Source organism: Balaenoptera borealis (genome assembly GCF_965194805.1).
Source record: "Balaenoptera borealis genome assembly, chromosome: 3".
NCBI lineage: Eukaryota > Metazoa > Chordata > Mammalia > Artiodactyla > Balaenopteridae > Balaenoptera > Balaenoptera borealis.
In genome coordinates this window covers 13,749,928-13,775,071 of record NC_138866.1, presented here as the reverse complement: position 1 = coordinate 13,775,071, position 25,144 = coordinate 13,749,928, and the positions used below count along the sequence as shown (strand labels likewise).

Here is a 25,144-nt window from a genome sequence, read left to right as displayed (position 1 = left end):
AAGATCAGCAAGAGAGTCTGACTCAGGCTTCTTTCAAATTACTGCTTCTGGCCTGAGTCTCATACTGTGTAAGATTTTGTGTGGAGTCTCTATTTCCTACAGCCCTCTGCCTCTCCCAGGAGTAAGCTGCACTGGCCTTCAAAGCCAAACGTTCTGGGGGCTCACCTTCCTGGGACAGGACCTCCAGGCTGGGGAACCCGATGTAGGGCTTGTACCCCTTGCTCCTTGGGGAGAACATCTGCAATTATAATTATCCTCCTGTTTGTGGGTCACCCACCCAGGGGTATGGGTCTTGACTATACTTTGTCTCCACCCCTCCTACCTGTCTCATTGTGGTTCCTTCTTTATATCTTTAGTTTTAGAAGATCTTTTCTTCTAGTCTTTGGGTCATCCTCATTGACAATTGCTGTGTAAATAGTTGTAATTTTGGTGTGCCCATGGGAGGAGGTGAGCTCAGGGTCTTCCTACTCTGCCATCTTGGGCACTCTCCCAAATTCTGCGCTTTTGTTGGAAGTTTCTGGTAAAAGGAGAATGAGGACCCTGTTACTACAGATTGATGGAAAAGGGAAATTTTTGTAGCTAAATATAGGAAGGACTGATCATATAGAAAGGGTAGACTTTATATAAAGAAAATTATGTAATAATAGCTCCTCAGACTTCAGAGGAATACCTATCCTCTCCTACCCTCAGCCCCCAAATCTTCTTAATTTTAGTATGAAAGCTTATGGTAAAAAGCATACGCATCTAGTAAGGAAATGCTCAAAATTTAAAAAAGAAGAAGAAGAAAATCCCACAATGATGGGGCTATGTCAAAGGGACATAGGAGCCGACTGAAGGAGCTCCAAGTGGCCAAAGCTGGAACAATTTGAGGAATAAAATAAAGTAGTATTGGATAATAACCCAAATATAAAGTAAATATCCATGAGTCCATGCTAATATAAGTAAATGATTCAATAAATAAGTGGGGAAGCAGAAACAAACCTCCCGTGAAGAAGAATTCCAAATAATTTATGTAGATGCTCCACCCTCAAGGAGGTGAATGGAGCACAGCTCCCCACCCCTTAGGTGTGTGGGCACAGTGACCTCCTCCAAGAGCACGGGGTGGAGAAGGCTAGGTGGGGACGCAGATAACTTTATAGTGAAGAAACCTGTCACACTCTCCCTTAGCCAGGTGATCAAGGTTTTAGCATCATCTGTGATAAGGCATGTGGATAGTAAGTTTCCTTGACATGGTGTGATGAGAAAAGCACTTCCCCTCTGTGGTCTTCCTCCCCAAGGATGTGATATTAGACATATCACCCAGTCTAATCATGAGAAAGCATCAGACAAGTCCCAGTTGTGGGACAGTCTACAAAATACCTAACCAGTACTCCTCAAAACTCTCAAGGTCACCCAAAACATGGAAAGTCTGAGAAAGTGTCACAGACTAGTGCCATCTACAGAGACATGATGACTAAATGTAACATGGTCTCCTGGATGGAATCCTGCAACAGTAAAAAGACATTAGATAAAACAAAGGAAGTCTGAATAAAGAATGGACTTTAATAATAATGCATCAATATTGGTTCATTAATGGTAACAAATATACCATAGTCTTAAAAGCTGTTACTATAGGGGAAACTGGGTGTAGGGTATATGGGAACTCTCTGTACTATCTTGACAGTTTTTCTGTGACTCTAAAACTATTCTAAAATAAAACGTAATTTTTTAAGTAAAAAAGAAAAGCGTATGCACCTTACAAATGTTTCTTCCACGGGCCACATATGTTCTGTAGAGTAAGAATAATCTTTCTGTATTTTCTGAAGGGGAAAAGGAGCACTGAGTGTGTGGATTTGGGCACGGCCCCCAGAGCAGTTAAGAGGAAGGGGCATTTATTTTTCAAGTAGTTTAAAAGTAAAAGCACTCACCATACTTTATTATTTTTTTGTACACTACTTTCTCTGTCTCACATATGACTCACTCATCATACTACATTAAAGCTATTTGATGTTCCAAGAGTATGTTTCATTTAACAAAGTATATTCTGTGACCATTTTGAGTATACTTTTGGGAAATAAGGAGAAAATACGCATCATGGAAAACAGATGGAGCTTTGGTACTTGCCTGAGTTGAAGGCAAACCTCGTTTGACCCTGGGCCTCTGGGAGCCCAGCTCTAGCCCGTGCCACATAGGAGAGCTTTCCACATTAGGATAGGGACGCAGTTGTAAATCCATCTGCACATGGAAATAAAAGTGGGTGCATTACCCTCTAGTCCGTCAGAGGGAGCATAGGAATCGTGTATCTCATCTTAAACTTGGACTTGATGGCACAAACATTTAAGTACTTTGAGAGGTGGTTAAGTTCTCTGTCTTCAAATGAAACTAATTTATTCATTCAGGAAAAGATTGACAATTTTCCAAGCAGCAATTTATTTCCAGTCCCAGAAAAGATTCAACTGGTGGTAGGAAGAAAATATGTGTGTGTGTGTGTGTGTGTGTGTGTGTGTGTGTGTGTGTGTGTAGTAAGAGTGCCTGTATGGATTTAGTTGTTGACATTTCAGGAGGCCTGGGCCTCCTAGGCCAGCTGTTCCTCATGATTCCTCTCCTCACTGCCTTTCAGCTCATCCCTTGCCACTGACTTCTCACTGCTTGGCACATTGGCCGCTCAAGTGTTCAGTGAATGAATAACCCAGACAAGGCGGGTGGCAGAAAAAGAGCCAACACACAGCACTGTTACTGTCCTAGAGATGGAGGTTGACGAGGAGGAGGGAGAGGGCTTCTCTCTGTGTGTCTACTTCCTTCATCCTCTGCAGGCTCCTCTGAGGGTGGCAGTCCTTCCAGTCTGGTTCCCCTTTGGAGACTTTTCTCATCCTTTCTCTTACAGAGTACTTTTCCTGAGCATGGTTCTCCTAATCAAGCAAGAATAGTGTGGTACTTGTCAGAATTCATCCCCTTCCCCCCCTTTTTTTAAAAAATTATTTATTTATTTATTTATTATTTATGGCTGCGTTGGGTCTTCGTTTCTGTGCGAGGGCTTTCTCTAGTTGCGGCAAGTGGGGGCCACTCTTAATCGCGGTGCGTGGGCCTCTCACTATCGCGGCCTTTCTTGTTGCAGAGCACAGGCTTCGGACGCGCAGGCTCGGTAATTGTGGCTCATGGGCTTGGTTGCTCCGCGGCACGTGGGATCTTCCCAGACTAGGGCTCAAACCCGTGTCCCCTGCATTAGCAGGCAGATTCTCAACCACTGCGCCACCAGGGAAGCCCCCTTCCCCCCCTTTTTTAACTTAATATTTGATACACACAGAAGAATGTGTGTAACACAAATGTAACTTACAAATCGTCCTAATAAGGTGAACCCACCACCTGCTCTAAGAACTGGGAGTGTTACCTACACCGCTGCATCTCCCCACCTGTTCCCACCTCCCCGCCCCCAGAAGAGACCATTACCCCAAACTATGTGGTTATCATTTCCCGAGTTTTTAAAAATTTATACTTTCATTACATAAGTATATAGCCCTAAGGAATATACTGTTTCATTTTTGGCTTGAGGTTTACAAAAGATGCACCATACTGAATGTAGTCAACTGCAATGTTCTCCTCAGCCTCAAAATTATGTTCCTAAGATTCATGTATATTATGTGGAACTCTTAACTGTAGTTCATTTATTTTGGGGTCTATATAATATGCTGTAATATGAATCTTTAGGGCTGCTCTGTTGACAAGAACCTCCACTTAATTCCACCTTAAATATCCAAGGAAAGAGAAAAATGGATAAAGAAGTTGTGGTCCTTATGTACAATGGAATATCACTCAGCCATGAAATCAATGTCCTAAGGTTAGTAGCAGCATGATGAGTGGATTTAGGTACGACGATTCTAAGTGAAATAAGTCACAAATTGCTGGGCCCCATGCCCAGAGTTTCTGATTCAGTGGGTCCCAGAGATTTTGCATTTCTAATAAGTTTGCAGGTGATACTGCTTTTGCTGCTGGTCTGGGACCGCACTTTGGGGACCGCTGTCCTAGAGGAAACACCTCGGAGTTGGATGGCTGGGTTGCAGGGGATGTACCTGTTATAAGGTAATACCCAGTTGTTTTCCAGTAGTTGTATCATTTTATTTTCTCATGACAGTATAGAAGAGTTCCATTGAGCCATGTTTTCACAAATCCTTGGTTTTATTCGTGTTCTTTCTCTACATTCAATGTGACTGACGCTGTAGGAAGGGAAAGGATTTATATACCGAGACAAGTATGTTTTACACTTTTTAAAATTGAAGTATAATTGATTTACAATATTGTGTTAGTTTCAGGTATATAGCAAAGTGATTCAGTTATATATTTATATTTTTTCAGATTATTTTCCATTATAGATTATTACAAGATATTGAATATTGTTCCCTGTGTTGTTCTTTGTTGCTTATCTATTTTATGCATAGTAGTCTGTATCTCTTAATCCCATACTCCTAATTTATCCCTTCCCCCTCCCTTTTCTTCTTTGGTAACCATAAGTTTGTTTTCTATGTCTGTGAGTCTGTTTCTGTTTTGTAAATAAATTTATTTGTATTGTTTTTTAGATTTCACATGTGAGTGATATCATAAAATATTTGTCTTTCTCTGTCTGATTTACTTCACTAAGTCTGATGTTCTCTAGGTCCACCCATGTTGCTGCAAATGGCATTATTCCATTCTTTTTTATGGCTGAGTAATATTCCATTGTATATATATACCACATCTTCTTTATCCATTCAACTTTTGATGGACACTTAGGTTGCTTTCATGTCTTGGCTACTGCGTTTTACACTTTTTAAAAAGAAGACAGAGATCTTTACACTATTTGAGTGTGTTTCTTTGGGCTTAACAAGCAAAAGAATGGACTCTTAACAGGTTTGCCAAGGGAAGTAAATAGTGAACAATTCATATAACTTTAAAAGGACGTCATTTACCAGTGTCAGGGGGAGCTGGATGATTTAGTCATTTAGGTTCTTTCCAAGTAGCAATAACAAAACTGGAGAAGGTCCTCACACACTAGCTGAAATGATTACAGACATTTTTGTCTGTTCTTCCATCAGAGTACAATGCTGTTTAATCAAAAGGCACTTCTTTTTGAGAAGATGAAGACTCAGGAGGGATGTGTTTGAAATTTTTTGATATTGTGACAGATAAGATGATCTAGGACTGATGTATCACACGCCAGAACTGGAAGAAGATAAGGGATGGGTATTTAAAATAAATAAGAGGAGAGAGGAGATTGCCCTGTGCAGGACATGGAAGGATTAACTTGCCCACAAGGTGGCAAAACAGAACATGGTAGAAAGAGTATCAGCTTTCATCTGCCAGGCTTGAGCTTGAGTTTTAGCTCCTCTAGCCAAGCTCTGGTGTGAGAACTGGTCCCAGTTGCTTGCTCTGTCCTGAGCCTCAGTTTCCTCTTCTGTGAATTGGAATCAGTCCCGTGTTGCAGAGGTTTACATGAAATAACACACACAACGCCTGGCACATGGTAGGGCACCCAATAAGCATTCCATGTCTTCTTTTCCTTTGGAACAGGTTTATAAGAATAGTAAGTATTGCCATTTTTACATTAGTTCACTGTTTGCAAAGCCCTTTCCCATATCTAATTCTCATAGCGCCCAAGAGGATGCCATTTCCATCATCCTCATTACGTGCTCATTCACCTCACCTGCCTCACCTGAGGCAGTCACCTCTATAATTAATGTCACACCTTGCTCTCCGCGCACCGTTTTGAACTTTGAACAGCGGTACGCATGCGCCATGGTTCCTCCCTGTCATCTGAGCGTACGGATGACGAGATCATTACGGACTGGACAGGTGTCTATCCTGATCCCCTCCTTGGCTCTGCAAAGAAACATCAGCATGAGGAGACCTAACTCTGAGTACTTCCTCTGCACCAGACGTTTGGCAGCCTTCTCATCTAAACCTCATAAAACATCTACATCTGAGGTAGATTCAATTATTACTTTCATTTGATACGTGACTAAATAGCCACAGACCTCAAAAATATTTTGCTAAGTGAAAGAAGCCAGTCACAGAAGACCACGTATTGTGTGATTTGATTTATCTGAAATGTGCAGAAAAGGAAGATCTGTCGAGGCAGAGAGTAGGTCAGTGGTTGCCAGGAGCTAAGGGGATTGGAGGGAAATGGGGAATGGCTGTTAGTGGGTATATGGCGTTTCTTTAGGATGATGAAAGTGTTCCAAAATTGACGTGCAGGTAGTTGCACAACTCTGTGAATATCCTACATTGTCAATGAATTGTACTCTTTAAATGGGGGAGTTTTATGGTGTGTGAGTTATATCTCAGTAAAACTGATTTTTTTAAAGTCTTATTTAAAACAAAAACAAAACAGGCTCAGAGCAGTTTGGGAACTTGACCAAGATTATAAGCGCTAGCAAGTAGCAGGCAGATTGAGTTCAGAGTGCACACTTGAGGCTTCTGGGTTCCTCTCTCCGCATTTGTCTGCCTGACAAGCTCCAGCTGGTCCTTCAAGATTCAGCTCGATTCTTCCTCTTCCGAAAGGTTTTCTGCACTTCCAGGCAGCCTCCGTGCTCCCTCTCCGGGGCCCTCATTGTCCTAAGAAAACCTCCTCTGTAGAGCACTTTCCACAGTGTCCTGTAAGGTGGGCTGTTTGTTTGCTTCTTCAGTATAACCATGTATGCTTCTAGAAAGCATATAAATCCAGGGCTATATAAATCCAGGGCCTAGCTAGTGTCTGGCACCAATTACATGTGTTCAGTCCTGGCACTGTGGCTGAAATCATGGGGCAAGGGCCAGTCCCTTCCACAAAGTGTCCTGTGGCACCAGCATCAAAGAAGACTCCTGAGCGAAACGACCCCATGTGAGATACGTGTATGGACCCAGTTGGGCATGATGGGCTTGACTGATGCCTTCTTCACACTGATGAGGCCTAAGCGGCCAGTCTAATCTCCGTGCAGGTCACTGAGCATTGCTTTCTTTTCTGTGATTACAATTTGGACCCTCACCCCAGACAGCCTTCTTGTAAAGCTCGTCCAATTGGTAAGATAGGATACTAGAAATGACTGTGTATCATTGGAGAAAAATACACTATTGCCTCTGGAAAAATATTTGCAAGTTCATGTCCAAGTGGTGGGAATGAACCCTATTCCTTATACACAGAGCTGACACTTCTTAGTTTTTGACCCTCCATCTTTCCTCCTATAAGAGCTTTTAGAACATAGCCTTGGAAGATTAGTCAGAACCCAGCTGAAATGGAAAGGGATTTTAAGAAAAATTAAATTCCTCCGTAAGATCCAAGGTGTGTGAAATGTTGATGTTTGTACATACAAACACACACACACACACACACACACACACACACACAGACTGCAAGGAAATACATTAAGATGTTATCAGTAACGCAGCTCACATTAATTATCTCTTGTGTTGTGCTGAGTTCTTTACACTATAAACTCACTTAAATCCTACTACTCTTGAACTATTATTTGTCCCTGTTTGGCCGTTGGGAAATCTGAACTCCAGAGAGCTGTGTTAACCCCCTTTTTCCAGACGGCAGGATTGTGAGGGGTTTTTAATTGCTTTTCTCTGCTGTTCTGCATGTTCTGAATGTTCTACAACGAACATGTGTCATTAGGAATAACACATATGAAATGTTATTATAAACAAAATGTTGTTAAAAACAAACCAAAGAATGCAGCAACCGCTGAGGAGAAAACGCTTTCCCAGATGATGGGCTGCCCCGCCGTGGGGCTGGTGGGGATCAAGATGGCCTATTAATCATGCACAGGACTGATTCGAGAGTTTCTGTCCTGGCTGCAAGGCTTACTAAAGCATGCCAGCTTACTTTTAAAGTCACGTGTGAATGCCTGACATTTCACATTGTGAAATCGCAGAGGAATTGTGCTCGGAGACTCATCTGCGGGACTTTCACCTCCACGCTGCCGGTGACCCAGGTCTTCTAAGAAAAACACACACATCTGTGCGTAATCCTTCAACTGGGACTCATTCAAAAAGAAAACAAAGATAAGGATAAAGTGGGTTTCATGAAAGAAAACCGACCATGTGCTTGATGACTTCTTGGCAAAGGCGGACAGGAAGTGTGCTGCTGGCCAGCATCTCCTCGGCCGCCCCGGGCCTGTCTCGTCTGCCACAGCGTGTGGTCAACGTTTATCTCACCGAGAGCCAAGGGAAGGGAGGTGCTGAGGTTCACCGATGGCTCGCACTGTTTCCAGGCTGATACGTGATTTTTCAGATTGTCAAAACATAAAGATGTTGAGGTTCCATTGTTTTCTGTTTGGTGACCAGTGCCATGTGTCAAGTCTGTGAAGACCTTTCCTGCCTTCATCGCCGTTTGGGGGTGATTTCTGACTGATGTGGCTCCCACGTCACAGGTGGGCGTGAGAAGCATCTGGCCTGGTGGGGAAGGTTGGAGGGCACTTGGCTTGCCTTTCAGCTCTAGATCGTGCAGATGGCCTCTTCAAGAAAAGGAAGCTTTGGGACTTCCCTGGCGGTCTAGTGGTTCAGACTCCGTGCTTCCACTGCAGGGGGCGTTGGTTCTATCCCTGGTGGGGGAACTAAGATACTGCCTGTCCCCGTGGCCAAGTGTTGAGGTCTTTACTTATAATTGAGTTTAGGGGCATGAGCTGCTCACAGAGTTTTAAGAAGTTTCCCAAATTGCCTGAAAGGACTTATCAGAAGGAAGGGTCCACATTCACTGGGGCAGCGGGGGATGCGGATAAGCCACTTTCTTCCCCCAGGAGAAATAAGGAGAGGCCTCCAGCTGTCATCACTCACCTGACCTGAAGGGAACCATTCCCCAGGTGCTGCAGGCCCGCCACTGCCACCCACGCCACCTGCAGGATACACACACCTGGCCTGAGTAAGCCATGGCCAGGGCAGCGGTGGTATGGACTGACAGGCCAAATGGTATCGGGAAATTGAAACATGTTACTGAAGAGGGAGGCTGGTCTGAGGGTCATGAACAGTGACCAGAACGTGAGTGAGAGCTGATGCGATGGGACGGGGCAGACGGCTGAAGGTCAAGGAAGTCAGTGCCCGCTGGGTGTGTACTCTCTCTATCTCTGGTCTGAATGGCTCCTCCTTTCCTGCAAAACAGAGTAGATGGACTGATGGTCCCTGATCTATTTTGCAGGCCTCCTGTTGGCCCATCACAGAGCTTTGCTTCTGTTCTTGTGGTTCCCATGCAACAGTCACTTCTAAGAGGGAACAGGAAGCTGGGCATAGGTAGCTGCTGATTGAAGTGGGGCATCTGGGGACAAGGAATCTGGAGACTCCTTACCAAGTAAGTCCTGAACCCAGAAGGGGATATTCTTTAACAAGGCCCCCACAGAAAGCATAACATAAGCCTCTCCCTTAGTGCAGGGACACAAGCTAACTAACTGATTATAGGGTTTGTTTGTTTTTAATTATAGTAACACCTGAATTATCTAAGGTTTTACTGAAAGTAAAATAGTTGATACTAATGGTCATCATTATAATAAAAACAGTACATAGCATCCTGTAATGAAATGGCCCCTCACTCTCCGTCTCTCCAGTTAAGTTTTTTGAGCTACTTGAGGGTGGGAGTCTTTCACCTCCATCCTCAGAGTCTAGCCAAAATAGATGTTGAATGAAGGCTCCAGGATGGACTGGGGGGAGAGACTGGAGAGAGAGGGAAGGTCCTCCAGTCTCCCCTCCCCTCATTCCAGGCTGAACCGAGGGTGACTACAGACCCAGTCAGCTTTTACATACCACTTGGAGTGGTGAAAGTCTACCACCAGGTAGATTTTTTAAATTACAAGCCTACTTTCATGAGTAGCTCTACATGTATTACTCTGGCTAAAACAGACAATGAAAGAGAATTGAAAAGAAGAACAAAGAAAGAGTCACAAAATAGTCACCAGGCAGGGAAAGTAGTTTCTAGGACCAATTAATTACCCACAAGTCACAGGGCAGCTCAGTGAGTTTTTCTGATTCGTATTTCTTCCTTTTTTGTTTGTGCTCATTTAAAAAGAGCCAAAGAATTCTATCAAACATTTACAGAAGAGCTAACACCAATCCTTCTCAAACTCTCCCAAAATATAGCAAAGGGAGGAACACTCCCAAACTCATTCTACGAGGCCACCATCACCCTGATACCAAAACCAGACAAAGATGTCACAAAAAAAGAAAACTACATGCCAGTATCACTGATGAACATAGATGCAAAAATCCTCAACAAAATACTAGCAAACAGAATCCAACAGCACATTAAAAGGATCATACACCATGATCAAGTGGGGTTTATCCAAGGAATGCAAGGATTCTTCAATATATGGAAATCAATCAGTGTGATACACCATATTAACAAATTGAAGGATAAAAACCATATGATCATCTCAATAGATGCAGAAAAAGCTTTCAACAAAATTCAACACCCATTTATGATAAAAAGGCTCCAGAAAGTAGGCATAGAGGGAACTTACCTCAACATAATAAAGGCCATATATGACAGACCCACAGCCAACATTGTCCTCAATGGTGAAAAACTAAAACCATTTCCACTAAGATCAGGAACAAGACAAGGTTGCCCACTCTCACCACTGTTATTCAACATAGTTTTGGAAGTTTTAGCCACAGCAATCAGAGAAGAAAAAGAAATCAAAGGAATCCAAATCAGAAAAGAAGAAGTAGAACTGTCACTGTTTGCAGATGACATGATACTATACATAGAGAATCCTAAAGATGCTACCAGAAAAATACTAGAGCTAATCAATGAATTTGGTAAAGTAGCAGGATACAAAATTAATGCACAGAAATGTCTTGCATTCCTATACACTAATGATGAAAAATCTGAAAGAGAAATTAAGGAAACACTCCCATTTACCATTGCAACAAAAACAATAAAATACCTAGGAATAAACCTACCTAAGAAGACAACAGACCTGTATGCAGCAAACTATAAGACACTGATGAAAGAAATTAAAGATGATACCAACAGATGGAGAGATATACCATGTTCTTGGATTGGAAGAATCAACATTGTGAAAATGACTCTACTACCCAAAGCAATCTACAGATTCAATGCAATCCCAATCAAACTACCAATGGCATTTTTCATAGAACGAGAACGAAAAATTTGTGTGGAAACACAAAAGACCCCAAATAGCCAAAGCAATCTTGAGAAAGAACAATGGAGCTGGAGGAATCAGGCTCCCTGACTTCAGACTATACTACAAAGCTACAGTAATCAAGACAGTATGGTACTGGCACAAAAACAGAAATATAGATCAATGGAACAGAATAGAAAGGCCGGAGATAAAACCATGCACATATGGTCACCTTATCTTTGATAAAGGAGGCAAGAATATACAATGGAGAAAATACAACCTCTTCAATAAGTGGTGCTGGGAAAACTGGAGAGCTACATGTAAAAGAATGAAATTAGAACACTCCCTAACACCATACACAAAAATAAACCCAAAATGGATTAAAGACCTAAATGTAAGGCCAGACACTATCAAATTTTTGGAGGAAAATATAGGCAGAACACTCTATGACATAAATCACAGCAAGATCCTTTTTGACCCACCTCCTAGAGAAATGGAAATAAAACCAAAAATAAACAAATGGCACCTAATGAAACATAAAAGCTTTTGCACAGCAAAGGAAACCATAAACAAGACGAAAAGACAACCCTCAGAATGGGAGAAAATATTTGCAAATGAAGCAAGTGACAAAGGGCTAATCTCCAAAATAGATAACCAACTCATGCAGCTCAATATCAAAAAAACAAAAAACCCAATCCAAAAATGGGCAGAAGACCTAAACAGACATTTCTCCAAAGAAGATATACAGATTGCCAACAAACACATGAAAGGATGCTCAACATCATTAATCATTAGAGAAATGCAAATCAAAACTACAATGAGGTATCACCTCACACTGGTCAGAATGGCCATCATCAAAAAATCTACAAACAATAAATGCTGGAGAGGATGTGGAGAAAAGGGAACCCTCCTGCACTGTTGGTGGGAATGTAAATTGATACAGCCACTATGGAGAACACTATGGAGGTTCCTTAAAAAACTAAAAATAGAACTACCATATGACCCAGCAATCCCACTACTGAGCATGTACCCTGAGAAAACCATAACTCAAAAAGAGTCATGTACCACAATGTTCATTGCAACACTATTTACAATAGCCAGGACATGGAAGCAACCTAAGTGTCCATTGACAGATGAATGGATAAAGAAGATGTGGCACATATATACAATGGAATATTACTCAGCCATAAAAGAAATGAAATTGAGTTATTTGTAGTGAGGTGGATGGACCTAGAATCTGTCATACAGAGTGAAGTAAGTCAGAAAGAGAAAAACAAATACCGTATGCTAACATGTATATATGGAATCAAAAAAAAAAAAGGTTCTGAAGAACAGAGGGGCAGGACAGGAATAAAGATGCAGATGTAGAGAATGGACCTAAGGACACGGAGAGGGAGAGGGGTAAGCTGGGACGAAGTGAGAGAGTGACATGGACATATATACACTACCAAATGTAAAATAGATAGCTAGTGGGAAGCAGCCGCATAGCACAGGGAGATCAGCTCGGTGCTTTGTGACCACCTAGAGCAGTGGGATAGGGAGGGTGGGAGTAAGATGCGAGAGGGAGGGGATATGGAGATATAAGTATACGTATAGCTGATTCACCTTGTTATGCAGCAGAAACTAATACAACAATGTAAAGCAATTATACTCCAATAAAGATGTTAAAAAAAAAAAAAAACTATGGAATTCCCACCCTCTCTCACCTCACTCTCCTCTCCAACCAAAATCCCCTGTGTGGGAACGCAGACAAGTTATTAACTATTGGACTGCATTCTGTTGGTTAAAACACTTGTTTACACATGAGCTTGCTAAACCTATGTACTACAAAGTAGGCTCATCTAAACAATCACGGAAATCAGTTCTGATATTTCCTGCCACTGTACATCCTCTACATCATTTTTTTAAGTTAATTAGTCTGTACAATTCAGCATAAGTAGTTCCATTCCCTTTCAGGTTCAGAGGAAGTACGCAAGTATGGCGTAGTAGGAAGAACACTGAACTTGGAGTTCCCAGGAAGATACTGCTGTGAACTTGGGGAAATCTCTTAAATCTTTAGAGCCTCAGTTTCCTCATTTTTAGGGAGGTGATAATGTCACTTCCCTGACCACTCTCATTTGGCTGTTGTGAGGATCAAATGGGTCAGTGGCTGTGCTAGCAGTTTGAGAAGTGTAAAGCTCTGTTCCAACGCCATGTGTTATCATTATTACGAAGAATAACCAGCACAAGCTGTTAAACATTTCCCTTCTCATGAGCTTATGTCCTTTGAAGCTATTGTTATCTTCTTGAGTAGAATCAGCTTTTGTGAGGCATGCCCAGAAAATTCATTGTGGACATGTTGTTTTTAGACTGCTAAGATTAATCCACATGAGTGAAATTTATCATCTTCCTTCAGCATCTTTCAGCATCACCCAAAAGTATATCTTATTTTTAAATTGACATATAACTGACATATAACATTGTATAAGTTTAAGGTATACAACACGTTGATTTGATACATTTATATTACAATATGATCACCGTCACAGTGTTAGCTAACACCTCCATCATGTCACATAGTTGTCATTCCTTTTTTATGGTGAGAACATTTAAGATCTAATCTCTTAGCAACTTTGAAGTACATAATACAGTATGGTTAGCTGTAATCACAATACTATGCATTAGATTTCCAGAATTTATTCACCTTTGTACCCCTTGAACAACATCTTCCCAATTCCCTCACACCAAGCCCCTGGTAACCACCATTCAATGCTCTGTTTCTCTGAGTTCAGCTTTTTCAGATTCCACATATAAGTGATATCATACAGTATTTGTCTTTCTCTTGTCTGACTTCTCTCATTTAGCATAATACTCTCAAATTCCATCCAGGTTGTCACAATGGCAGGATTTTGTCTTTCTCGCGACTGAATAATATTCCATTGTGTGTGTGTGTATACATTTATACCATACCTTCTTTATCCATTCATCCATTCATGGACACTTAGGTTGTTTCCATATCTTGACTACTATGAATAATGCTGCAATAAACATGGGAGTGCAGATTAAAAAAATAAATAAAAAGAGCCAAAGTAAACACAAAAAAACGTGGCCAACCTTCTTCTGACTTCTTGACCTTTGGCTTCCTTTCTCCTTGCTGCACTGGGGTCGCTGGCTACTTAATTCCACTTGCATTTTCCTGCCAGTAATAAGGTATACACTCAACGGTGTGACCTTTTCCCCCCCACTTTGCTGCTTTGTGGCCAGTGATCCTATTCTTGTTTTAAAAGGACACATCAGGAACAAATGAAAGAAGGCTATTAATTGTGAAGTTATTTCTAAAAATGGAGGAAAGAAATGAGCTGTGAAAATGTGAACCATGTAACTGACTCTCAGCTGAGTGTTTACCGTATTAGAACTGCGAGTGCCAGAATTCATTTTCCCACCCAGTGGCTTGACACAATGGTAATGAGCGGCTTACACACATGATTGTGTGTTTAAAAAGCCTGTAGTTTCTTATAATTAGAGATTGATTTCACTGTTAGCCTGGCAAGCGGTTTAACTGTTAGTGTGAAGGCAGGATTGTTCTGCCTCTGAGTTGCTGTCATCGTGTGGAGTGGGGCGATGTCCCCTGCCTGATTATTCAGCCCTTGGGCAGAATCTCCTCCTCTGACCCGAGTCATTTGGGGTCATTTCCCTGCTTACCAGCACCCATAACAGGAAGTAAAATAAAAAAATTTTAAATTGAAGTGTAGTTGATTTACAATATTGTGTTAGTTTCAGGTGTACAGTAAAGTGATAGTTATACACATATATATTTTTTCATATTATTTTCCATTATAGGTTATTACAAGATACTGAATATAGTTCCCTTTGCTATACAGTAAATCCTTGTTGCTTATCTACTTTATGTATAATAGCGTGTATCTGTTAATCCCATACTCCTAACTTATCCTTCCTGCCCTTCCTCTCCCCTTTGGTAACCATAAGTTTGTTTTCTATGTCTGAGTCTGTTTCTGTTTTTTATATAGATTATTATTTTTTAGATTCCACATATGAGTGATACATAATATTTGTCTTTCTCTGTCTGACTTTCTTCATTAAGTGTGATATTCTCTAGGTTCATCCATGTTGCTGCAAATGGCCATATTTCATTCTTTTTTATGACTAATATTCCTTTGTGTATATATACCACATATTCTTAAGCCAATAATCTGTTGATATTCACTTGGGTTGTTTGCATGTCTCGACAATTGTAAATAGTGCTGCTGTGAACATTGGGGTGCATGTATCTTTTTAAAAATTTTTAAATTTTATTTATATTTACTTTTTTATTTATGAAAGAAACTGAAATTCAAAGCAATTAATTTTACTTTTTGTTTACAGTTTTTTAGTTCATGCTGTTTTTTCCAAAACAGCAATATTATTATTTTCTGTTTATAAAAGTAATGATAAGCTCATTTTAAAAAATTAGACCATTCAGAAATGTATCAACTATAAAGTCCCATTGTAAATCCTACTCCCCCAAATAACTACTACTATCTACGGTCCTGTCTATCCATACTTACATAATTCATTTTGATTTTCTAATGCGATCATGTATCTACTGAATTCTGTAACTGATTTTTTTGTTTTACAATGTCATGTGGTTGATGAAATGTGACAATGTGCTTCAAGTGTCTAGCCCAGCACCTGGCACATAGTTAGGACTTGGTAAGTAGTGAGATTTACTAAAGTAAGGTTTGGGGGTTGCCTTTGGCTTTCAGATCTTCATTCTCTATTTATCATGGATAATTGAGAGTTCATATAAAATACCAGAAAACTGAGGCTTACCGTGAGGAAGCTAAAAATCTAGCCTATGGGGCTTGACCTGGTATCTCTGAGGTGACCACTCAGAGGTGCTGTGTACAGCTGGGTGATGTGTGCACTGCACAAGAGGAGTCGAGCGGAGAGCTCAAACCCAGCCTGCATGCACTCCACGCTCTGCACCCAGGGGGCTACATCTGCCCAGAGGGGAGCCTCTTTCTGATTTTCACACAAATTCCCACACCACTAAGTGGCACCCCTTTGACTACTAGTAAGAGGTTGCTTGTTATGGGGTAATTTTCTGTTACACCCTAAGACCTAGCACAGCATCACCCTGAAGAAGTTGGTCTGGAATATTGAGCTCCCCTAAATGGGCTGCTGCTGACTCCAGCAGGCCTCCCAGAGTGCACCGGGCAACACCTGCAAGGTGGACTTGCACAGGCAGCTGGTGTGATGCTTGGAGGACCAGGGCTCCTGGATTCCAGACACGCCCGAGAAGCAGGGGAAGGAGGTAGGGGGGGCCTACCCTGCACATCCACGCAAGTGGTGCTTAGAAGGCAATAGTGGGGCTCCAGACAAGGCCCAACAAGGTATAAAGGATTGGTTCTGTTAATCACACAGAGTGTGGCTCAGGGGACTCTGGAAGGAGAAAACCACAGGGGAGCCCGTGTGGTCCAGGCATCTGCTTGGCCCTGGAGAGACAGCAGAGTAAGACGATGAGGTCCACCATCTCATGGAGCTTTCATTCTGTTATAACAAGTACATACGGAGGTGATTTGAGATAGGGGCAAGTGCCGTAAAAAAAAATAAAGCAGACTGAGATTATAGCGTGCAGCTGGGCAGAGGTGGCCAAGGGCCTGGGGATACTGAAGCTGAGATCTGCAGTCAGCAGTGTGAATGAAGAGCTGGAGAAGAGCATCCCAGGCAGAGAGCATAGCAGGTACCAAGGCCCTGTGGCAGGCCAGCATGGCCAAAGCACGGTGAGCTAGGGGGACAAAAGAACTAAATGAGATTGGAGACGAGGTGAGATTTAGAGCATGTGGGGCACTGGAAGCCACGGGGAGAAGCGGGCGCTGTGTACTTTCCTGCAGTGGGAGGCCACTGAAGGGTTTTAAGCACAAGAGTGTCAAGATCAGAGTTATATTTTCAAACAGTCGTTCTCAGAATGAAAAATTAACTTAATGATTAACTCTGCGTGCTGGGAGGAGCCGGTGTTGTAGGTGAGCAGGAACAGAAGCGGAAACGTCCTTTAGGAGCATCTGCAGTGGTCCAGGCGAGCAGTGAGGTCTTCGACTGTGGGTGGCCATGCAGATGGGGAGTGGTCAGATTCGCGATGTCAGGGATGCAGGAACCACGGTCTCAGGGGAGCCAGGATGGCTATCATGAGAGCCACTAGGATAGTAAAGGTTGAGACAGGCCCCCTGACTTTGGGGTGTGAGGTTAGAGGGTGGTTATAATAACCAGTAGGAAACCACACCCCAGAGCCTCTGAGCCATCATGTAGGCTCCTAAATAAGGGTTAGATTCTCCCAGTGCCTGGTCTCAACTACAGGATAAAAGACTTGAGAAATGTGTTCGTTTCTTCTGATTCTCGAAGACCTCCCCCTCATTAAGAACATTCTGGTTCTTGAAGGCCCATTAAGAAGCAATGAACTTAAACATTTTAAACATACCATACGACAAAGCAGTCATTTAGATCTGGGGAAATGGAGACAAGGAATGGTGCTATTAATTGTTAAACATTGATGCAGGGCTGAGATCATGAGTCATCGCCCCTTCCATCCCAGCCCCCTCTCTCCAAAGAAATAAATCTGGTACTAAAGCTGGAAAAACACAGAAATAATTTGAAACCCATTTCATGTTAATGTTGCTGCTTTGAAAATCCCACAGGATCCCCTGTAAGATCCCGATGTACCCTCTGAATTATCTGAGGAAGATGAATTATGTCCAGTAGAGTTTGAGGGTTAAGGGTAGTAGAAAGGAGCTGAAGATAAATGTGCCAGTGACTTTTGTAGGTTTTAGGTTCCGTGGTGAGAAATAAATCAGCAAAGATTGATTCTCTCCCCAGGGCAGTGAATTTATTATGATCATTCCTCCAGCCACTTCCGGCAGAGCTGTCACATATCATGGGGAATAAGTAAGTAAATAATGGCAACTTAAAAGCAGCATGTGGTGGAGGGGGCTTGAGCCTCAGCCACCTACCTCCTCCATTAGGCGAAGTCATACTTTTCTCGTCAGACCAATTTACGCTCTTACCAAGAGTGAATGAGAGGAAAGACTTCTCTCCACCACCCACCATCCCCTCCCCCAGAGATGGGGGTCCTCCTGCACGTCTTAGCTTCTCCAGGTCAAAACCAAGAGAGCTGGCCCCCTGCTGGCAACCCAGCCGGGACCCTCCTTCCCAGTTCTTGGCTCTTCTCCAGGAAGAGACTCTAAAATTGACCACATTTCAAGGAGCATTTTCCCCAGTGCAAACACAAACAAGGATGTGGCATCGCTTCAAGGCTTAGTAGCATAACCAGAGAGCTATTTGCTTTAAACCATAGATTTTGTCTTTTACAACTTTATTGAAATATAATTGACATACAATAATCTGCGCCTATTTAAGGTGTACAGTTTGATGAGTTTTGACATATGTATGCATCCAGGAAGCCAGCTAAAAAATTAAGATAATGGACACACCCATCATTTCCAGAAGTTTCCTGTGCCCTGTTGTACTTCATCCCTCCCTTCCCCATCCCCAGGTAACCACTGCTACTCTGTCACTATGAATTAGTTTGCATTTTCTAGAATTTGTATGTAATTGGGATTATACAGTTTTTAAACTGGCTTCTTTCACTTAGCATAATCACTCTGAGATTTATTCATCTTGTTGCATGTATCAATAATTCGTTCCTTATTATTGGCTGTCCATTATTTCTAGCATCATTTGTTTTGATGTTAAAAACATTTTCAATTCTCAGTTGAATTGCCTAGGCACCTTTGTAAAATATCAATTGACTGTGTGTGTGTGATGTGGGTCTATTTCTAGACTCTCTATTGAGTTTCATTCATCTGTGTGTCTATCTTTACACTAATACCTCATTGTCTAGATTGTTTTAACTATATAATAGCCTTGAAATCAGGTAGTATAAGTCTCTAGCAATGTGCTTTTTAAAGTTGCTTTGGCTATTTCAGGTCCTTTGCACTTCTATATAAATTTTAAAATTAACTTGTCGTTTGCTACCAAAAAAAATGCTGCTGGGATTTTGATTAGGATCACCTTGAGTGTATAGACCAATTTGGGGAGAATTGACATCTTAACAATATGAAGTCTTCTATTCATTTTGCTGTACAGTAGAAACCAACACAACATTGTAAAGCAACTATACTCCAATAAAAATTAATTAAAAACGAACAAAAAAACCAATATGAAGTCTTCTGATCCATAAGCATGGCATCTCTCTCCATTTACTTAGGTCTTTAATTTTTCTCAGTAATGTTTTATAGTTTTCAGTGTACAGGTCTTGCATGTCTTTTGTCAAGTTTTCCTTAAATATTCTCTACTTTTTTTCTTTTTTTTTTTAAACACCTTTATTGGAGTATAACTGCTTTACAATGGTGTGTTAGTTTCTGCTGTATAACAAAGTGAATCAGCTATACGTATACATATATCCCCATATCTCCCTCTTGCGTCTCCCTCCCACCCTCCCTATCCCACCCCTCTACGTGGTCACAAAGCGCCGAGCTGATCTCCCTGTGCTATGTGGCTGTTTCCCACTAGCTATCTATTTTACATTTGGTAGTGTATATATGTCAATGCCACTCTCTCACTTCGTCCCAGCTTACCCTTCTCCCTCTCCGTGTCCTTAGGTCCATTCTCTACATCTGCATCTTTATTCCTGTCCTACCCCTAGGTTCTTCAGAACCTTTTTTTTTTTTTATTCCATATATACGTGTTAGCATACGGTATTTGTTTTTCTCTTTCTGACTTACTTCACTCTGTATGACAGATTCTAGGTCCATCCACCTCACTACAAATAACTCAGTTTCGTTTCTCTTTATGGCTGTGTAATCTTCCATTGTATATATGTGCCACATCTTCTTTATCCATTCATCTGTCGATGGACACTTAGGTTGCTTCCATGTCCTGTCTATTGTAAATAGAGCTGCAGTGAACACTGTGGTACATGACTCTTTTTGAATTATGGTTTTCTCAGGGTATATGCCCAGTAGTGGGGCTGCTGGGTCGTATGGTAGTTCTATGTTTAGTTTTTTAAGGAACCTCCATACTGTCCTCCATAGTGGCTGTATCAATTTACATTCCCACCAACAGTGCAGGAGGGTTCCCTTTTCTCCACATCCTCTCCAGCATTTATTGTTTGTAGATTTTTTTGATGATGGCCATTCTGACTGGTGTGAGGTGATACCTCATTGTAGTTTTGATTTGCATTTCTCTAATGATTAGTGATGTTGAGCATCCTTTCATGTGTTTGTTGGCAATCTGTATATCTTCTTTGGAGAAATGTCTATTTAGGTCTTCTGCCCATTTTTGGATTGGGTTGTTTGTTTTTTGGATATTGAGCTGCATGAGCTGCCTGTCTATTTTGGAGATTAATCCTTTGTCAGTTGCTTCATTTGCAAATATTTTCTCCCAAGTATTTTACAGTTTTGATGCTATTGTAAATGATATTTTAGTTCAATTTTTTATTGTCGTATATACTGGTAGTATGTAGAAATACAATTGTATTTGTATCCTGCAATTTTGCTAAACATATGTTAGTTCTTAATTTTTTGTGAGATTCAGTTGGAGTTTTTATATAGACAATCATGTCTCCTGTAAATGAAGACTTCTTTCTTTCCTTCTAAGAACTGTTTTAAATGCATCCATAACCTTTAATCTTTCATATTTTGATTTTCATTCCTTTCAAAGTACTTTCCAATTTCTATTTATTTCTTCTTTGACTCATGAGTTATTTAAGTGTGTTGTTTAATTTTCAAGTAATTGGGGATTTTGTGCCAATCTTTTTCTTATTATTTTCTAACTTAGGCCCATTGTGGTCCTCCACGTACTTATTATTTGAATGCTTTTAGATTTATTGAGTTTTGTCTTATGGCCGAGAATATTATCTATCTTGGTAAAGGTTCCATTGCACTTGAGAAGAATGTGTGTTCTGCTCTTGGTGGGTGGAGTTTTCTACAAGTATTAATGAGATCTGGTTGGTCAACACTTTTGTTCGAGTCTTCCATATCCTTACTGATTTTCTATCTGCTCGTTCTGTCATTTATTGTGAGACATGTGTTGAAATCTTCAGTGGTAATCATTGTTTTGTTTATTTCTACTTACCGTTCTAGCAGTTTTTGCTTCATATATTTCAAAGCTCTGTTATTAGTTGCTTAAACATTTAGGGGTTTTTTGTCCTCTGGATGAATTGGTCCCTTTATCCATGGTAGAAGATCCCCTTAGAAATGATCCTCTTTCCTCCAGCAGTGTTCCTTGCTCTAACCTATGCTTTATCTTTAATGAATATAAACACTCCACCCTTCTTTTGCTTAGTGTTAATGTGGAATATCTTTTCCATCCTTTTACCTCTAACCTCTCTGTGCCTTTATATTTAAAGTGGGTCTCTTGTAGACAGCATATAGTTGGATCTTGCTTTTTCCTCCCCCAGTCTGAAAATCAGTGCTGGCTAATTAGGTGTTTAAACATTTATAGTTAATGTGATTTGACGATTAGTATGATTGGGTTTAAATCTACTATTTTACTATTTTTTCTGTTTGTTCCATCTATTTTTGTTCTCTTTTTTTTTCATTTTCTGCCTTCTTTTGGAGTAACTGAGTATTTTTTATTATTCCATTTTATCTTCCCTGCTGGCTCATTAGCTAAAACTCTCTGATGTGTTATTTTAATGGTTGCTAAAGGTTTATAATATCCGTATTTAACCCAGTCTATATTCGAGCATTATTATGCCTCTTCACATATAGTATAAGTACCTTAAAATAGTGTATTTCCATTTCTCCCCTCCCGGCCTTTGTTCTATTGTTGTCATACATTTTACTTCAACATATGTGCTGCCTGCTGTTCAGTGTCTGAAAACTGTTATTTCATGTATTTTGTCCAATATTTTTAGTCATTTAAGGCAAGAGGGTAGATTTAGCTCTTGTTATTCCATGATATTCAGAAGAGAAATCCTGAGTTTTTTAGCCACATCTTTTTAATTTTTAAGTAAAAGTTTTTCATCTCTGTTCATTACAAAAATTTTAGAAAATGTCAGGCAGTACTAAAAAGAAAATATTACCCATAAGATTATCACCTAGAAATAACCCCATTAATATTTTACCATATTTCCCTTACCTTTTTTTTTTTTTACATTCTCACACAATTGAACCTATATATAGTCTTATAATTTAAGGGGAAGAAGGACATTTTCTTAAATAATGAAAAACTCTTCACCAACATCATGTTATTGGCTGTCTCCTAGTTCATCATCTGTTGGCTGTTTAGTGTGCCTACCCGTTCCTGCCCTAGTACCAGGCTACTAATCCATAAAACACAAATAAGTCTAGGGCACCTGATCCATCATAGGTACTACTCAAGCCGTGAGGCCGTGAATGAGATCCTCTCCCTTCATCCCAGGGCCTTAAGACCCATCATGTCCAGGGAGGGAGGAATAACCTGTAAACAGATCATTTCACACAGATAAAAATGCTGCCAGAGGCAAGAAAGGAAAAGAAACTCTGTCAGGGAAGCTGAGCAAATCTTCACAAAGAAGGTGGCCTTTGAACTAGGTCTTGAATGGCAAGAAAAGGGGCACAGCAGGCCAAGGACACATACAGGTAGCACTCCAGAGGTGCAGAGTGGCATGGTGCCTTTGGAGAGCACCCAAGCTCTGCCATGTGCCGGGGAGGACAGGACGTGGCGGGAAAAGCTTCCGGAGGCCAGATTCTGGGGTCCTGCTAAGGAATTTATATTTTCTCCTATGAGCAACAGGAAGCTCATAGAGGTTTTTTCAAAAGGGAGCAATCCATAAATCATACTTGCTTTTTTTTTTTTTAATTATTTATTTATTTATTTATGGCTGTGTTGGGTCTTCGTTTCTGTGCGAGGGCTTTCTCTAGTTGTGGCAAGTGGGGGCCACTCTTCATCACGGTGCGCGGGCCTCTCACTATCGCGGCCTCTCTTGTTGCGGAGCACAGGCTCCAGACGCGCAGAGCTCAGTAGTTGTGGCTCACGGGCCTAGTTGCTCCGCCGCATGTGGGATCTTCCCAGACCAGGGCTCGAACCCGTGTCCCCTGCATTGGCAGGCAGATTCTCAACCACTGCACCACCAGGGAAGCCCCCATACTTGCTTTTGTAGCCATCACTCAGCGAAAGATGCTGGCGATGCACGAATGAACAAGTAACAACACACAGTCCTTGCTCTCTGGGAGAAGACCGCGCTTTGCATTTAATTGTGAATACACTGTAAAAACTAATAGCGATGTGTTACAGCTGTGCCCCACTGAGAGACGAGGTCAGGAAAGGTTTTTTTTGTTGTTTGTTTGTTTGTTTTTAATTAATTTATTTATTTATGGCTGTGTTTGGGTCTTCATTTCTGTGCGAGGGCTTTCTCCAGTTGTGGCAAGTGGGGGCCACTCCTCATCGCAGTGCGTGGGCCTCTCAGTATCGCGGCCTCTCCCGTTGCGGAGCACAGGCTCCAGACGCGCAGGCTCAGTAATTGTGGCTCACGGGCCCAGCTGCTCCGCGGCATGTGGGATCTTCCGGGACCAGGGCTCAAACCTGTGTCCCCTGCATTGGCAGGCAGATTCTCAACCACTGCGCCACCAGGGAAGCCCCAGGAAAGGTTTTGCAGGGTTTATTGCTCAGCAGGAAGAAGAGCAATAAGGAGATCAGAACAGGCCTGGTAAGACTAGAGGAAGGCCTAAACTAAGGTCATGAGGACCATGGTGATGGAAAGAATTCAGGAGGCATTTCTGAGAAGGAACTTAGGTACCCGTTGGATTCAGGGAGGTGGAAGAGGACAAAGGATGACTGAGGTTTCTAACTGTATTCACAAACGCATACAGAGCAGCTACTGTGTGCCAGGCTTTGTGCTAGGCACTGGTGACATATCAGCAATCAAGTAATTCCCAGCCCTCCGACTGCTTGGAACCTAGAAGGTGAAAGAGACAAGCAAACCAACAATTACAGCACTAAGTTAGGCCTACCATAGGGATATGTAATGTTGCTCACAGGAATGTACATAGGAGTTCACAGAAGGGACACACAACCTGGTCAGTCCTCAAAGATTTGGTGAACTCATGATGTCTAATCCAAAACTTGAGATACACTGTAGAAATTATCCAGCCAAAGAGGTGAGTGGATAATAAAAGAGAGTTCTAGGCTTAGGTCCAGAAGTGAACGTGGCAGGGGTGTAGTATGAGAGGTGTATAGCAAGAGATGAGATTGGAGAAGCAGAGAGAGGCCAGCTTATCTGAGGAATTTGGACTTTATTCCAAGGAGTACTATAGGGTTTGAAGCAGGAATGTCAATTTTGCATTTTAACTGAAGTTCTAGTTGTAAAATGAAGAATGGGTAGGAGTGGGACAAGACTGGTGGTACCCAGGCAAAAGAGATGATGGCCTGGACCAGGGATATGGCAGTGATGGATCAGATAACTATTCCAGTGCTGGAATCAATGGGACATGAAGTTTAACCAGATAAAAGATGTAGGGCAGTCAAGCTAACCCCAAGGGTTCTGCGTTGGGGTAATGGTGATACTCTTCACCCAAAAGGGAGGGAAAGATTTGGGGCTTAAGGATGATGACTTCAGTTTGGAGCAGGTTGAGTTTGAAGTGTCTATGGGACATGTAAATGCAGATGTCTGGCTTACTGGAGAAATCTGGGTTGAGATATAACTTTAATGACATCAGGATATAGATAGTAGTGAAAGCTCAGAGAATGTGTTAGCGCCGTCAGAGTGCGTTGAAAATGGGAACAGGACAGAACACAGAGAGTCGTGAGGAAAACGGACATTGAAGGGGAGTACAACAAGAGACCATTCAGGAGAGCAAGAAGGACCTACCAGAGGCCTGTGGAAAAGCAAAGGAGTGTGGTGTCGTGGAAACTAAAGCTACAGAGAGTTCCAGCAAAAGAGGGGTCAATTGTGTCAAATGCTGCAGAGAGACCACGGAAGATGAGGACTAAAACATATCCATCGGCCTTCCCGACAAGAAGTTTCAGTGACTTGTCTGAGAACAGTTTTCTGGAGGTGGGAAATTAAGCCCATATTGCAAAGGTTCCAGAGGAGTGAACTGGAGATACGGAATGGAAACAACTGATTCTCT

The 25,144-nt window shown here is 41.6% G+C and overlaps 1 protein-coding gene and 1 long non-coding RNA gene across 9 annotated transcripts in view; one reads left to right on the top strand and one right to left on the bottom strand.

The window, feature by feature from the left end:
* Positions 1–25,144, bottom strand: part of LOC309624944 — a 74,825-nt gene that overhangs the window by 12,943 nt on the left and 36,738 nt on the right. For 3 of the 8 annotated variants that reach the window (XR_014242245.1, XR_014242246.1, XR_014242247.1), the window contains exons 1-2: positions 5,696–14,317; positions 323–2,214 (exon numbers count right to left, since the gene is read on the bottom strand). This is a non-coding gene — a long non-coding RNA (uncharacterized lncRNA). Of the gene's footprint in view, positions 1–322; positions 2,215–5,695; positions 14,318–25,144 lie in introns of those variants that run through there. The other 5 variants (XR_014242248.1, XR_014242249.1, XR_014242250.1 and 2 more) reach the window with 5 other exon arrangements.
* Positions 1–25,144, top strand: part of KCNK13 (potassium two pore domain channel subfamily K member 13) — a 119,399-nt gene that overhangs the window by 63,124 nt on the left and 31,131 nt on the right. The gene's annotated exons all lie outside the window — the stretch shown is intronic.